Raw genomic sequence first — 17,693 nt, forward strand, 5'->3', positions numbered from 1 at the left:
AAGATCAAAACCAGAACAAACATGTAAACAAATAGATTAGAACTTACCTCCAATGAGAAAGTTAGGGTTTCTTTTGTCAGAGGAGTTGATTTTTCCACCACCGCCAATCAATGATTGGATCAGTCGAGAACCTGAAAATAAAATAAGGATGATTATTCAATCAATACATAGACATACATATATAAATCATATATATACTTGTATAGAGAGATTTTTAAGAGAAGAAAAATTGTCTAAAAAAGGTTAGATAATGTGTACACAGATATAGAGAGATCGAGACTGTGCGAGAGAGAGACAGAGATCAAGAGAGACATTGAGAGATCGAGAGCGAGACAGTCAGAGAGTGAGGGAGAGATTGAGAGATTGAGAGAGACAGAGATTCATACCGGTGTTCTTCAGACGACGAGACGTTAAGGAAAAAAACATTACGTGTTTCCAGAATAATGCTCTATTTTACTTATTAATTGACACATTTTATGTTGTTCCTTAAAATATTAATACAAAAGTGATTTGTCATATTATTTAAATGAGTATTGCTATTTAGATTAAAAAATTAGACCCACTTTTTAAACTCAATGATGTGGTACTCTATTAAAATATCTAAGTGAATTCTCTTTCTCATTTATTTTCTAATCATTAATCAATCATCTTAATGACACATTACTTGGTCTAGAAAATAGGTCTATAAAGTGAGTTTGTATATCATTTTTCTATGATTAGCAGCTATCGATTTGCATTACTTAAAGTTGAGTAAAACAGCCAACGAGGATTGGTTAAGTTGGTAAAGATCGGACTCTTTGTCTTTAAGACTTAGGTTCAATTCCCACTACTACCAGTAGTCCTCCTTGGTGGCTTGCCCTAACCCTGGACTGAGATAGCCTTCCCTCACCTAAACTTTTTTATTCCAAAAAAAAAAAAATATTGAGTAAAACAGTTATATCATGTCACTTTGTTGAGTGAAGCAGTTACATCATTAATTGTGTCTGAAAATTTTGGTATGATTAGAATTTTCCTTAAAATTTTCGTATCATCATGCAACACTCTCATCTTTTTTCTAATTATCAACCAATCATATCATTTAAACATAATGAGTCTAGAAATTGTACTTGTATATCATTTTGCATTTATTTCACTAATATCAAATTAGCATTCCGCAAAAAACTTGGAATTAACCATTTTGATGAAAAACAAAGGTACAAGGGGCAAACTGGGAGCTCTACAACAAACAGAAAGCAGCCGAAGCAATTCTGTACGAGAAAGAGAAAGAAGCCCAGGCCCAAAAATCCACGACTAAGGCTGCTTTCTATGCCCGCCAACAACTCGCCGATGGAGAATTATATGCTAAATAAAAAGAAGCTGCAGGGCTTGTAGCGCTCGCACAAGCCCAAGGGATTTATATACGCACGCTTTTGGACGCGTTGGGAGGGAATTACAATGCTCTTAGAGATTACTTGACGATCAATGGTGGGATGTTTCAGGAGATTGCCAAGATTAACGGCAAGGCAATTCGTGAGCTGCAGCCTAAAATTAGTATTTGGACTAATGGTGGTGGCAGTGAGGGTGGTGATGGTGTTGCTATGAAGGAGGTTACTGGTGTTTATAGGATGTTGCCACCATTGTTTAAGACTGTTCATGAGCAAACTGGAATGTTGCCAACAGCATGGATGGGTGCCTTGCCCGACTCCAATAATGTGACTAATGAGCAATGCACAAGATGGAGATTCTTTGTAGTTGGTAAATTGGGCCTCCATGGGCTGTCATATGATCTAAACCATTCAACTTTTAAGAACTTTTGAGTAGATAATTTATGTAAAAAAATTAGATTGATCGAATAATCGTAATCACGTGATGATATCACATTTGTCCTCAAAATAATGGACAGTCTGTTTTCAAAATTAGACTTGTCATGTATTTTTTTGAAAATAAATATGAACAATTCATGTGATTATAATTATTTGATCAAACTGATTTGGCATGGATAATCTGTTAGAGAGCCTTAGAAGATAAACAATTTAGATAATGAGGTGATCCTGTGGTGAGCTTATAGAGGCCCAACTCTAGTTGTGATTTCCAACCGGAAAGAATCTTCGTACTTACGGACTTGGCATTGTGATGTGGATTGGGAGGTTAAAAGATTAAAAATATTTATTTTTATGATAAATATCATTTTTTACATATAAAAATCAAATTTTATATAAAAATTTCATACAATTTGATTTGACATATTTTGGTCATATTAATGGAAGACATCGCATTTTGGGCTTAGGATGTCAATTTTTTTTTTTCTTTTGAACATGGGATGTCAAATTTGAATCTAAATTTTTGTATTTACTTTACATTTTCTTGAAGAAGTTGAAATATGTAATCGTATGGACATCATTCTATGTGTTCTTATGTTTGTGTTTAGTTATGTTTCTTTTGATCAAAAGACTTATATGCACATTTGTTCGTTTCAAATAAATACAGTGTATGATAAAAATATTAATAAATTTGATATTATTCACTTTCTTTGTAGTGATGCATCTTTTAAAAAGATGTACATTATGAAAAAATTATGATTTTTTATGATAAAAATTATGATTATCTGTAATGTATGCTATGATATTTTGGGGTAAAATTATGAATAATGAATTTATGATGTGCACTCTAAAATTAGGGATGATAATGTTATGATACTTTGTAATTTTTATTATGACATTTTATAGTGAAAAAAAAGTAAAAAGTATATAAGGTGCAATTTCTTGGAAGTTTGTTTGAAGTTTGATAGAGAACTTGTAAAGAGAGAAATTGTTTGACTTGACAAAATATAAACATACACAGAAATATACATATTCCACTCCCAATACTCTTATGTATCTTTAGGAGATGATGATAGCATTGAAGCCTGCTCAGAGTTGCGCAAGCTAACATAAGTAAACAAATTTTGTTCTTTAATGCAATTCTAAATTTCATGATTGATATTAGAGATGCTCAAAGTCGCACCAACAACTCATGAATCAAGTTTTTTAAATTTGACGAGTGTACTTGAGTTGATGTGTTAAAAAATGGCAAATAATTTGTTTAGTCAAAAGGGGGGAAGAACTCCCTTCATTTAAAACAGGCTATCAACCAAAAATCACTCAATGGGGAAATATTCAGTTTCCTAATAAATGGAAACCAAAAAAAAAAAAAGAGTCCAGCATTTAAAAGTATTCTCGAACTATGAAGTTATTAGACGAAAATCTCATTCTAATATTTGAAGGAAGAAAATGTTTCAGTGTATCATTTAGTGTAAGAATTCCTATAGAAGAGAAATATAATGAACAAAGATTCACATAAAAATATGAAGACTATGAAAGTATAGGACATTGGGGTCTTTAGAATAAGAATTTAAAACTACTAGAGATGTAGAAAGACTTGAAAAATTAATCCAAATGATTCAAACTTTGAATCAAGAAGAAAATGTAATAGTTAGTAATTGTCACAAGAAACAGAGATCCATTCGATGGAGTTGCCAGCTAATTTTTTCTCAAAGTACCACTAGGAAACCCAATATAATCCTAAAACAGAAGAAGAAAAAAAAAACAAAAATACTGTAGACGTCCCCGAACGCCCCGGGAGGAACGAGCTCTCGTTCTGTTCATTTTGGGGTCACTACAGCTCAGGACTCTCAAATTTGTCACGGTTCTAAGTCTGAACCAAAGAGTCCAAATCCGGCAAATCGTTTTGAGAAAAACAGATTTTTGAAAGAAGTGCCAAACATGGACTGCTTTGCCAGATACAGAGTCGCCACCTAAATGTTTTTTAATGGGAAATTTAGGAAACCCTGACTCGGTGCCAAAGGCCACGTGTCCGTCATCACCAAAGTTGCCTCGGCTCGGGAACTTGGGTACGATTGGGGAAGGTCACTTCGTGAGCACCCCCGCTCGCCCGATCAAAGATCGGCCTCTACTAACCGTGATATCTATTTTTAAAAACTTTGTGTGTTCTTATTCCGGTTATTAGCCTAGGTTACTATGTGATGCACACAGCATATAAGTATAGACTGGGTCGCCTGAATTGGAACAAAACATTTCATGCTTGTTTATTTGAAAGATGGTTTGCTACTCGCAAGTAGGCTTAAAATGCAGATTTTGCCACCCGCAGGTGGGCTTGGAAAAGATGGTTTTGCCACTATCTAGTGGGCTTAAAACAAACAGTTGATGATTTATTTCAATCTAAGTAACCCAACCTTCACCCACAGGCATTCAGGCAGTTATATCACATAAGCATATAGCCTCATGGTAAGCATGCTATTCATGGCAGTCACTCACACGCATGCAAGGATGCTAAAGCATAAAACTCACCGAGTACTCCAAGCCAAAACAAAAACTCACTAGAAATCATACCTGAATCCTAAGTATACAGAAATACCTAATGCAACACATGCAAGAATGCAAACTATAGCAGGCTCAGCTATTCTAAACATGGCATATGGAATGCTACAGCTAACATGTATTCAACTTGAAATTCAAATACAAATGCAGTTAGTATGATGCGCCGAGCCCGGTGCATGCAAAACAGATGAATGATGCAAACATGCTGTCATACTGTATGCTAATTGAAATATGCCCTAATCTAACCATCATAAGCAGGTAAATAAAAGGGAAGAAAGACGTGGGGTTGGAAGACATACATCACACTCACGCACACTTATTACAATTATGCCCTCGCACAGAGGGTCCGAATAAATATACAGTCCCGAATAAAAGAATATTACAGTCCAAATATTACAGTCCGAATAATGTACAAATTCCTAATTAATTAATCAAATTAACTAAGAAAGCTGTAAAACTGGCGTGCAAGCCAGGGACTGCCTTGCTTCTGATGAATGATGTATGTTTGGGCTGCCTTGTGCGGAAATCCACTGGGATGCCCCAATTAGCCTCTGTTTACACCTTTTCTTGAAATGCGCGCCAAACTCCAAAAAGTTGCTGATTCTTCATTTTGCTGCAACAGAGAGCAGGAAAGGGGCATGGCAATGTATTTTCATAGATATATGCATGCCTCGATCCTCGTGCCACCAATCACGCATATCGATGCATGATGGCAGAGGAGTCGAAATGTGCAACTTAATATAGAATGAATGCACGTGTAAACACAACAAGAACCTAACTCCATCATGGATAATCCGGAGTGTCGGTGACTGGGGATGGAGACACGTTCCGTCACTCGGAGTACGAAACGCACCTCGTTTCCCGTGCCCGGGCTAACTCTTATCCCGAATACTATGCAATATGCATGATATGAATGAATGCAACTAAGATACAACCTAGCATGCACAATGCTATGAAAATAAGATGTCTCAAAATGCGTGCACACAGGCACGCAAACTGAGGAAATGCATAAATGCGATCTAAGATACAACCTAGTATGCACTATGCTGTGAAAATGAGATGCCTCGAAATGCGTGCACACGGGCACGCAAACCGAGGAAATGACATACGCAATGCAAATGACATGGAAATATGATATGGGCTTACACTAACATGAGAGAGCCTCAACCACACTCACAAAAGAGGTCGATGGATGAAAATGAAGTGCTTCGAAACGCGTGCACACGGGCACGCAAACCGAGGCAATGGCATACGCAATGCAATATGGCTAAAATGGCATATAGAATGCAACATGGACTTACACTAACATGAGAGAGCCTCAGCCACACTCACATAAGAGACCGATGGATGAAAATGAAGTGCCTTGAAACGCGTGCACACGGGCACGCAAATCAAGGCAATGGCATATGCAATGCAATAATGGGCTTACACCAACATGAGAGAGCCTCAGCCACACTCACATAGGAGGCCATCAAATGAAAATAAGACAACTCGAAATGCGTGCACGCGTGCACGCAAACCGAGGACCGACCCTCAGGCACCAAAATGCCACTCTAATGAGACATGGCAAAGACATGGAAAATGATATGAAAACATGCAATTCTCAGTAGCAAAATGAGGGGTAAAACATCCCCGAAACGAGGCGAAAGTACACCCAATGCATGGAATTTCTCCCGAAATGCAAGATTAAGTACGTGAAATGGCTTACAGCTATACAAAGCATGCATAATTGATACATGGAATGAAAAGACAGAAGCAAGGCAGCCTCAAAATAAGCACTTTTTCAGTTCAAAGCATGGCCAAACAGCAAACAAAAATAGGGCAAAACTAGCATGCAAGAAAAGGCCCTAAACATGAGATTAAGAAGCAACTCACAGCTTCTGTCCTCAAACAGATTAGGGCCCTTCAACAAAGTTGAAGAGGGGCCCAAAACATGATCTTTTACAGTTCTAAAAATAGCCCAAAAACAAACATAGGTATGGCTAAGCTTTCATGCAAGAAATGAGCCAAAAGATGGCCAAAGAAGGAAGTGGTAGATGCAAAGCCCAAACAGAAAAAGACTCTTCTACAATACTGATGAGGGACCAAAAATAAGGCATTTTACAGTTGAGGGTCGGACCCAAAACAGTATGCAAATATGTCCAAAACGCTATGCAAAATGAGGTCCACAAGAGAGATATAACATGAAGTGTATAAAAGATGCCTCAAATCATGAAAGGACCTCAATGAAACATGAAGAATGGGCCAAAATAAGACCTTTTCTAGCTCTGTAAACTGACCAAAAACAGAAGCACAATAGGCTAATAAATCATGCAAAAATGGGGATTAAAAGAGAGATACAACACAAAGTATAGGAAGGGTGCCTGAAATAGTGAATGACCCTCAATGAAACATGAAGAGAGGGCCAAAATAAGGCCTTTTCTAGCTCTGAAAATCGTCCAAAAATGGAAGCACAATAGGCTAACAAATCATGCAAAAATGGGGACCAAAGATGGATATAAAGACAAGTGGTACATGGAGGTCCCAAACAGTGATGAGCCCTTCTTCAATATTGAAGAGGGGCTCAAAATAAGCCTACTTAAAGATTAAATCATGCTCCAAAACAGATCACACATAGGCTAAAAATATCATGCAAGAAAATGACATTCAAGGAGGATATTGAAGCAAGTGCAAGATATGGACCTCAAATGACAAAAGTCCCTTAATGAAACATGAAATATAGCTCAAAATAACACTACATTCAGTTATGGCCGGAGCTCAAAACAGCAAGAATGTATGGCTAAGAAATGTTGCAAAAATAAGCTCAAAAGGGGGGAAATGGTACTCACCCTTGTAGACCAACCTTTAGCAACTTCTTGGACCAAATTTGCTGCCTCCTAGCCTCTGAGAAGACCTCCAAGCTGCTGGAAATGGAAGTGGTGGTGTGAGGCTTGGTGGTGTAGTGTAAAATGGTGTAGGGTTTGAAGGTTTTTTGAAGGAAATGAGAGAGATGGAGGGATATAATGCAAGAGGCTCTTAGGGAAATTTTCCAACCCTAAACCAGCAGCTGGAGCCTCTGTTAAATAGGCAAGAATGGGGGGAAAAAAGGGGGGAAAAAGTGGGGGGAAAATGGATCAAGTTTCCCTCCAAAAAATGTCAAACCCTCGGACATGGGTGAAGTGTAAAAACAAATACATGGCTGGAATGCACTCACAGGGGCAAAAATGGCCGGCCAGTTTAAAAGGGGAAAAAAAAAAGTCATCCACCAGGTAAGTGGCCGGCCGGCCAGAAAAAGTGGCCGGCCGGCTAGGTCAAAGGGAAAAAAGTGGCCAGCCACCCCCTAGGATGAAGCCCCATAAGTTAGCTTTCCAATGGCGCAAACCTTGCATTAAAATTCCTCCTGTAGAAAAAGTTATGCCATTTTCCGTGAAGCCGCGCAGATTCGGTCCAAGCGGACTTCAACCAACCACATCTCTCCCCCCCGGACTTGGACTTGGGAGATTATTGAGTGCAAAATGAAGCCCGGAAGTAAGCTTTCCAATGGTGGTGGCCTCATATCTTAATTCCTCTTGTGAAAAGAGTTACGCCCGTTTCGGTGAAGCCGCCAGATTTTTCTCCTTCCCGGATTCATGCTGAACCACTTTTGACCAAAAAGAAGTTGGCTTTTCAGAAAAATTGCTGGCCTCCCACCCTCCTACAAGCTTTCTAACAGTAAAAATAAGGTCTCCACCAAAAATGAGCCCAAACCGATGCAAAACGAAGGTTCGGGGGCCGAAACGCGCAGTCCGGGGCCCCGAAAACTGACCGTTGGGCATCGGGAGTGGTGTTCGACCACGAAGTTGGTCTCTCGGACCACAGTGTCCCTCAAAAGGGAGAAAATAGGATGCACGCCGGAAACCGGAGCAAACGGAGATGGTTAAGCGGTCCCGAACCGAGGCACACGGCCAACGGCTCCGAAAAACCGGAAACCGGACTCCAAACGGGCAAAATGGCCTACGACCACAAAACATAGCCTACGGCCACTGAGAGATGATCTACAAGACCTCTCCCTCCCTTCGGTAAAGAAACAGAGAAAACAAAGCCTGGTTCGCAAATCGAGGCAAAGCATGAAAGAGTCCGGAAGTCCGGAGGCAAAGCTCGCGGCCAAGACTTCGAAACCTCTGAACGAGCACGATATGCAATATCACCAAGCGCTCAATCGGTGATGTCTGAGTCTTAAGGCCGGTCAAAAATGGGGTGTCTACAAATACAAACTTCACTTCATAGATAAAACACAAGATACAACCAAGGAAACTACAATCAGAGTCCAAGGTACAAATTAGGAAGGTGTGAGGCACCCATTTTGCCCAACTGATAAGTTATCCTTTAGTCAATTTCATTAGTTCAATTAGATAAATTTGTTAGACCTTAATATGCAAGATGACGTCACTCGGTTTCATTGGTTCAATTAGTTAAATTAGTGTTTCGCAAAAAAAGAAAAAAAAAAAGAAAAAAAAGAAACTACCTACTATCATGATGCCAATCAAACACCAGACTACCATGAAAATTAACAAGCATGCAATCATGGCAGAAAACAAGGCAAAACATGATTAATGCATGACAATCCTAAACTAAACATGAGACAATAACATGATTGAGACAAGCCAGCAACTATGACAACGAAACAGAAACATGATCTCTCAGAAAATTATGAAAATATTATGAGACACAAATATATGTGATTAACTTACAACTCCATAATTAAGGGGTCCTCAACTTTCACTTTATGTTAGAATTGAATCTAAACATTCTCTCATTGTTCTTGATGAAGTAGGAGGAAAATTAACCATAAAACAATCTTTCGAGTTTGAAGCTATGTGGTCCAAAGATCCAAAGAGTCATTGGGAGTTGCAAAAAGCATGAAACTCTAGGACAAAGGGGTCTCCAACTTTCACATTGGGTTAGACGTAGGGGTGAAATTGGTACAGTTTGCCAATAACATAAATCAATTGTGACCGATCAGGGGAGAGAACCAAACCAACTGAAATCTAAGCGGTCAGTAAGTGTATTCAATTTGCCATTGTTTAACAAAATCAGAGCAAACGATATATAGAAATAAAAATTGGAACACAAAATAAAACCATAACTCCTTTACATGACACTCTTTTACTTGGAAAAATCGAAGAGTGAGGGTACCAATATTCAGGAATGGTTGGATAGGATCTAGTTAATGCAAAATCTTCGTTTTACATTTTCCCAAATGCACTTATTCGTCATTTACCAACTAGTGAATCTAATAATTATCACATTGTTCTAGATGATGTACAAGAAAAATTAGCCATAAAACGACCTTTTAAGTTTGAAGCTATGTGAATTATAGATCTAGAGACCCACTGGGTGTTGCAAGAAGCATGCAACTTGAGAATTTAGGGTTCCCAACTTTTACGTTGTGTTAGGAATAGAGGAGAAATCAATGTAGTTTGGCGGAGGTCTAGGTGATTTCTCCACCACACAGAAGCTTTTAAGTAACAAAAACAAAAATCTAAAATAAAAATAAAAATTAAAAAAGAAACAAAAAGAAACAAAAAGAAAAAAAAAAAGAAAAGAAAAATTGGAACGCAAAATAAAACCACAATAATTACTTTACAAGTAACACCTCTACTTGGATAAATTGTTGAGCACAGTATACCAATAATTAGGAAAGGTTAGAAAGGTTAGATAGGGACCTGGCTAATGCATATTGCATGTCCATTCTCCCAAACTCTCTTATTCTGTCATTTACCAAATGTTGAATATGATCATTGTCTCATTGTCCTAAATAATGTAGGACAAAAATTAGCCATAAAAACGATCTTCTAAGTTTAAAGCAACGTGGGCCAAAGATTGAGAGAGCCCATCGGGTATTGCAGGAAGGATGCAAGTTGAGAATATAGGGGTCCACTTTCACGTTGTGTTAGAAGTAGGGGTGAAAATAAGTGCAGTTTGGTCGAGGTCTAGGGTGGGGTTTCCCCACCAAACCGAAGATTTTGATTTGACATTTACATAAATTTATCCTAGTCGGGGAAGAGAAGTAAGCCGACATTGTGAAATTTTGAAAACGATTCGGTTTATCAGTGTATTCAGTTTGCATTGCTCAATAAAGTCAAGGCAAACTATATACAGAACACAATAAGCCAACCTATATTCAAGAAAGGTTGGATAGGAGCCTAGAAAATGCATCTTAGATACCATTTTCCCAAACACTCGTAGTTGTCATTTACTAACTACATGATGAGATCATTCTCTCACAGTTCTGCATAAAGTAACAAAAAAATAAGCCATAAACAATCTTTTCAGTTTAAAGTTACATGGACCATTAGGTGTAACAGGAAAACAAGCAAATCTAGAATTAAGATGTCCTCAACTTTTATGTTGTGTTAGAATTGAATCTGATCATTATCATCATTCTTGATGAAGTAGGAGGAAAATTAGCCATAAACGATCTTTCAAGTATGAAGCTACGTGGACCTGAGATCCAGAGTGCCAATGGGTGTTGCAAAAACCATGCAACTATAAAATTTAGAGGTCCTAACATTCCCGCTATGTTATAAATAGGATTGAAATCAGTGCAATTTGGTCAAGGTCTAGGGTGGTTTCTCCACCAAACCAAAGTTTTCAATTTGACATTCACATAAATTGATCCTAATTGGTCAGGGAAGACAACCAAAGCAAACCAAGCAAAATTTTGAAACGGTTCGGTTGGTTGGTGTATTTGATTTGGCATTATTAAACAAAAATAGTGTAACGCCCTAAAAAATAATACATAAATCCCATCATTCTTGACATGCAATAATATAAGAGAAATAAACACATTTCTATTCATCAGAGTAGTTCTTACAAGAGTATTACACGTTAACGACAAAAGCAAGTGCCCTATGGGCTTACAGCTTTTCAAGTTAACACTTGGTTAACAAAGAAGAGTACTAACTCAAATACATATTAAGCCCTTGGCTTGAATTTACATGTAATACATCAAAAGAAGGCAAAACAACAAGATAGTCTGTCTGCCTCTAGCCTCCCAAGCTATGTCCTTGGAGGTGGCATGTACCTGAAAATGATGTTCCATATAGGGTGAGTCACAGCCCAGTAGAAATATACTAAATCAACTATAAACAATGGCTAAAATAACAGCATTCGATAGAGGTCCACACTTATTTTCCCACTTATAACACATTACAGTTTCATTTCCCACTTCTTTTTCAAATTTGAGTTTGCAAACAAGGCTCAGAACCTAGCCAAATAACTTAATGAGATTATGACTCATCATTAAAACACTTTTGAAATTCATGATGGATACACATTTTGGTGCTGTATCAATGACACATAAACCACTTCCATACTTCACGAAGGATACACATTTTGGTGCTGTATCAATATAACATAGAAATACTTCTATACTTCACAATTGATAACAATATAAATTTTAGTGCTATATCAAATCAATTTAAACACTTCTATAATCCACACTTGATACACATTGTAGTGCTGTATCAATGTCAAACAAAATCCGGTTTAGAGGTCCATGCCCTATCTTCCCCTAAACCGTGGAGTACATCCCATATCTCCTCCCACACAACACAATGTATATAAATAATTGTCATATACATAAACAATCAATACATAAGGTTAATGTATTATTCCAACCGTCATATTCGATGACACATTCAATTGATTAGTTTTAGTTTGCCTGATCATCATGCGTTGTCTATAACAATCAAGACTATCCTCCACCAATAGCCCAAAGCAGTTATTTCTAAACAGAAAATAAATGCACCAAATGGATAAAATATCAACATTTTAACTAGGTGAGTGATAAAAGATCCAACTACACCCTTTAGTCCCACACATTCCCAATTTCAACATTTTCAATTCAATTTCTCATTTCTCAAAATTAATTTCCCAAATTAATTTATCAACGTAATTAGGGCATTTCCCATAATTAACAAAACCCTAAGGTTCCATTCCTATCAATAACCCAACATTTACCTCATTTCTCCATGCTAAACATGCACACTGGTTTTTATAAGTAAAACCCCTTCTTTTGTAAAATTACATAAAGGCCTAAACTTTCTCAAAATTACCCAACAACCCCCAACATATCAAAATGCTAAAATTTAAAGACCAAGCTCATAAGATAGAGTAGGATATCCCTATCTCGAAGTTAGAGCTCAATCGGAGAAGGTGAAGAAAATTAAAATGCTCCAAACACCAAGATTCTCAAATCAAAACATAGCCCTCAACGATCAACACACTTTTTACAAAGGCCGAAGGATAGGGGGACACTTTAACTAGATCAAACCCTAGAGAGAAGGGAGATCTTAGAGAGAGAAGCTCTCAAAAAGTGTTTTTAGAAAGTAAGAGAGAGAGAGAGAGAATGTAAAAAGTGATTTTAAAACGCCCAGCTGCCAACTGATATACGACATTCCCGCTCGAGCGGAGAATAGAACACTCGAGCGTCAAGCACAAAATCCGGACATGCTCGAGCGCAAGAAGGCCCGCTCGAGCGCCAAGACACAAGAATAAAGTACACCCGCTCGAGCGCGAAAACCAGTCCGCCTCGAGTGTAGATTTTCCCCTCCCAGAACTTTCACAGACAAAGTACTACCTGCTCCAGCGCCAACATACCCGCTCGAGCGCAACCCGTTCGAGTGTAAGGAAACCCGCTCAAGCGTGAAAAACACACCTGCAGAAGTTTTGCAGAGGCACGAAATACTGGGTGTGTGTAAACCCCACTCGAGCACAAGAAGGCCCGCTCGAGCCGACAACCAAAAACCAAACACCGCTCGAGCGCAGAATGATCCGCTCGAGCGTAACACCAAAAACCTGGGCAACCACACTTGAGACCAAAACTCAACCTACCTGTTCAGAACACACCCAACACATCCTATAACTCAAACACAAAGTACGAAAGGATGTAAACAAGATATAAACAACTGCTAACATCCAAGGAACCAAGTCCGGATCACTGTACAACAAGGGGTAAAACCCGGAATCGCTATAACCTCCCCCATTAAAGAATTTCGTCCCCGAAATTAAATGCAAGTTTTCAAAAGAACAAGTTTTTCTCCATTTTAAACAATGTTACATTCAACATTCAGTAACTCGGCCCTTCCTGGTCATTCCATCTCTTGTCAAGAGGCATTTCACAACATATACATTTCAACATGCATTTCCTTACCATTTCAACAATTTAAAATGTACATGATTCCCATTTCCATATCATATTCAATATTCATGATATAATTTCCATTTCTATAACACATTCAACATATGCAATGTTATACCAAACTTCCATTTCAGGGCAAGTTCCAAAATACTTCCATTAAACCAAAACATATACCATGTTTTACAACCTTAGATATATTTAATACTCTTAAGGCCCAATAATACAACAAAATACACAACATATACTCAAACATCCACAAATAGATCCAGATATTTCTCTCGGACCTCCAACTCACGTTCCCAAGTGGCTTCCTCCACTCCGTGATGTTTCCACAAGACTTTTACCAAGGGAATGGTCTTGCCTCGCAAGACTTGATCCCGCCTATCCAAGACCCGAACCGGTCTCTCCTCATACGAGGCATCCTTGTCAACCTCTAAGTCGGTCCAATCCAATACATGCGATAGATTCGGCTCATACTTCCGAAGCATACTCACATGAAACACGTCATGAACTTCGGATAACTACGGCGGCAAAGCTAAACGATAGGCAACCTCGCCAATCCTCTCAAGGATTTCAAAAGGGCCAATAAACTGAGGGGACAACTTCCCACTCTTCCCAAACCTCATCAATCCCCGCCTAGGTGATATCTTTAGACAGACATGATCATCCACCTCAAATACCAAAGGTCGCCTCCTACGGTCGGCATAAAATTTCTGGCGACTCTGGACTGTAACAAGCCTCCTACGGATAAGCTCAACTTTCTCCGTCGTGTCCCTCACGAACTCCGGACCCAACAAAGGTGCATCACCCACCTCGGCCCAACAAACTGGCGACCTACACGGTCGGCCATACAAGGCCTCAAACGGTGCCATGCCGATACTAGACTGGAAACTGTTGTTGTAGGCAAACTCCACCAAGGGCAAGTGCCTCTCCCATGTCCCACTAAAGTCAAGGACACAACCCCGAAGCATATCCTCAAGGATCTGAATAGTATGCTCGGACTGCCCGTCAGTCTGAGGATGATAAGCTGTACTAAAGGTCAACTTAGTACCCAAGGCACTTTGCAAACTCTGCCACAACCTGGCAGTAAAACGAGGATCTCTTTCTGAGACGATTGTCACTTTGCAAACTCTGCCACAACCTGTCTCGAATGAACAAGTCGGCAAGATGATCTACTGAATCTCTCACGCGCATAGGAATGAAGTGCGCCGACTTAGTCAACTAGTCTATAACCACCCAAATAGCACCACTACCCCGTTGAGTCCTCGGAAGACCTACAACAAACTCCATAGTGACATGCTCCCACTTTCACTTGGCAATAGGCAAGCGTTGTAACAAACCCGTTGGCCTCTGATGTTCGGCCTTCACTTGCTGACAAGTAAGACGCTTAGACATGAAAACTGCCACATCTCTCTTCATACCCCGCCAGCAAAACTGGCGACCCAGATCCCGATACATCTTAGTGCCTCCTGGATACACCGCAAGGTGTGAATGATGAAACTCTCGGAGTACCTCCTCTCGACAAGACTCCGGCACAAACAAACGGTCTCGGTATCTCACACTCTGGTCGGGATACACGTCAAGCCTTTCTCAACCTTCCCACTGGAGATCTTCTCTCCGAGGGATTCTACCTCAAGGTCACCTCTCTGTGCCTCTAACGCTCGAGTCACAAGTGTAGGCTGAGCAACAACAAAAAACAAGACCGCAGCCTCAACGGATTCGCCCAGAACATATCAAAATCCCCAAGCGCACCTAACATCTCCCACTCCCTGATGGCTATACAAGCTACATCACTAATGGGTTTCCTGCTAAGGGCATCAGCCACAACATTGGCCTTTCCCGAATGATAGTGCAACTCGAAGTCGTAATCCTCAATAAACTCCATCCACCTCCTCTGCCTCAAGTTCAAGTCTTTCTGTGTAAACAGATATTTCAGACTCTTATGATCCGAGAACACCTCGAATCTCTCACCATACAGGTAGTGCCTCCAGATTTTCAAGGCAAAGATCACTGCTGCTAGCTCTAGGTCATGTGTAGGGTAATTCTTCTCGTGTATTTTCAACTGATGTGATCCATAGGCAACCACTTTCCCCTCTTGCATCAACACACAACCCAAACCTTCTCATGAGGCATCACAATAGACTGCATAACCCAACCCTCTCTTCGGAATAATCAAGACCGGAGCGGTGGTCAATCTAACTTTCAGCTCTTGGAACGACTTTTCACAAGTCTCACTCCATACAAATTTGACTCCCTTCCGAGTCAGTCTAGTCTACGGCAAAGCTAACCTGGAGAAATCCTTCACAAACCGGTGGTAATACCCCCCTAATCCCAGAAAACTGCGGATCTTAAACACACTCTTAGGCTGTGGCCAATCTTGGATGTATCGACAGACACCCCTTCTCCGGAAACTACATGGCCTAAGAACTTGACCTCTCCTAGCCAGAACTCACACTTCCCAAACTTGGCATACAACCTATGGGTTCTAAGTAACTCGAGCACAACTCTCAAGTGTTCCTCGTGCTCCTCCTCTGAAGGTGAATAGGTGAGAATGTCATCAACAAAAACGACCACAAAGTGATCTAATAATTCCCGGAATATCCGGTTCATCAAATCCATAAAGACTGCCGGTGCATTGGTGAGCCCAAATGGCATCACCAGAAACTCATAATGGCCATACTGCGTACGGAATGCCGTCTTCGGGATATCCTCCTCCTTAACCCTCAACTGGTGGTAACCCGATCTCAAGTTTATCTTAGAGAAACAACGGGACCCCTTCAACTGGTCAAACAAATCTTCTATACGGGGCATAGGGTACTTATTCTTGACCATAGCCCGATTGAACTTCCGGTAGTCGATACACAGTCTCAAAGCACCAACTTTCTTTTTAGCAAAGAGGACCGGTGCTCCCTACGGTGAAACACTTGGGCGAATAAAGCCCTTATCCAGCAATTCCTGGAGCTGAACCTTCAACTCAGCCAACTCGGCTAGGGCAAAACGGTAAGGTGCCATAGAAATCGACGCCGTGCCGGGCACTAGATCAATAGAGAACTCAATCTCTCAATGAGGTAACAAACTAACGAGATCCTCGGGAAAGACGTCCGAGTACTCACAAACCACTCTTGGCAACACAGTCTGGGTCTCACCACACTCACTACTCAAAAAAGCTAGCAAGTAGACCACTAATCTCACTCCGCCCTCACGGATCATACACCGGTGGCACAACACTACCAACCCGCTCCCCCAAGAAATGGAAACACTCCCCGCTCAAGGTACATACTGTGATCCTCTGGCGGTAGAAATCAATAACAGCCCGGTATGACGATAGCCAGTCCATACCCAAAATAACATCAAATCCCGGCATGGGTATCACTACAAAAGGAAACGGAAGCCGGTGATCGGCGACCTCTATATCACAACCCCTACATCCTTGTTTCAAAATCAACTCACCCCCAATAGGTGACACTACACAAATAGGAGATGCCAATTGTGCCAACACCAATCCCAAAACAAATGCAAATGCAGCAGATACAAAAGAATGAGATGCACCCATATCAATCAATACACAAGCAACCAAGTTACAAAACAAGAAGGTACCTCTCACAACTGATGAAGCATGTACAAGATCCGACGCGGTAACAGCATACACGCACCCAGTAGGCCCCTGATCCACCTGCTCACCCCTCGGAGCATACGACTGCTGCACGGACTGGGACGACGAAGCTCCCGGATTAGCGCTCGAGGCCTGCACAGACTGAACTGGCTGAAAACCCTGCGTCTACCTAGAACCAGACGCGCCCGAAGTGGCACGCAACTGTGGGCAAAACCTCTTCAGGTGCCTAGGCTAACCACACTGATAACAAGACAAGGGCTGGCCCCTGCCCTGACTCTGGCTCTGTGGTCTAGCTGAATATGAAGCAGCTCTCTGACCTCCTCCCCTCTATGGGCAAACCGAAGCCTTGTGGCCCAGCTGGCCACACTTGTAACAGGTGAAATCTCCCTGATTGCCTCTCCCCGAGCCTGCACTGGGCACTGGAAAGGTCGATCTAGCAACAACCCCTTGAGACTGTTGACGGTTAGCACCCATCTGTCTCCTGCCATCACTCTGACCATCCTGGCTCCTCTTGGAGCCTCTCTGTCCCTCCTCCTCCTGTATCATGATCTCCATATAGGCT

General features: G+C 40.5%; 1 pseudogene across 1 annotated transcript in view; it reads left to right on the plus strand.

Moving 5' to 3' along the window:
* The window catches only part of LOC114274933 (uncharacterized), a 267,609-nt pseudogene that overhangs the window by 74,816 nt on the left and 175,100 nt on the right, over nucleotides 1–17,693 (plus strand). Inside the window, exons 4-5 of the transcript XR_014348772.1 lie at nucleotides 1,194–1,691; nucleotides 12,724–12,728. The product of XR_014348772.1 is annotated as an uncharacterized LOC114274933 (transcript). The remainder of the gene's footprint in view (nucleotides 1–1,193; nucleotides 1,692–12,723; nucleotides 12,729–17,693) is intronic.

The sequence above is a fragment of the Camellia sinensis genome, chromosome 13 (assembly GCF_055761805.1).
Source record: "Camellia sinensis isolate YWXY chromosome 13, ASM5576180v1, whole genome shotgun sequence".
Classification (NCBI taxonomy): Eukaryota; Viridiplantae; Streptophyta; class Magnoliopsida; order Ericales; family Theaceae; genus Camellia; species Camellia sinensis.